We start from the raw sequence: 330 nt of genomic DNA, 5'->3' as shown, positions 1-330 counted from the left end.
TCAAGAAATTTAAAAACTCGTACCGATCGGGAATCAGATTAAATTGACCTTAAATAATTATTCTAATTATAGATATTTGAAGTTGAGAAAGACATTTCAGTACTATGATCTAAGAGTGAATCTACGTCTGTTACGTTCCAGTACTAAAGAAAATGTGTTGTTTACATGCTATTCGTCGCAGCCTCGTTTTCTCTACGTGTGGGTGCTCCCGAAAGTCTTCTAATCGACGATACATTTTTGCAATTCTCTGAGTATCTTACTCTGACTATTGCGAGTATTTGCAGTATGAAAGCGTCAGTTGTTACTATTTGCAGCATGTGATATTCTGTT

Source organism: Penaeus monodon, chromosome 20 (assembly GCF_015228065.2).
Source record: "Penaeus monodon isolate SGIC_2016 chromosome 20, NSTDA_Pmon_1, whole genome shotgun sequence".
NCBI lineage: Eukaryota > Metazoa > Arthropoda > Malacostraca > Decapoda > Penaeidae > Penaeus > Penaeus monodon.
This window is presented reverse-complemented; position numbering follows the sequence as displayed.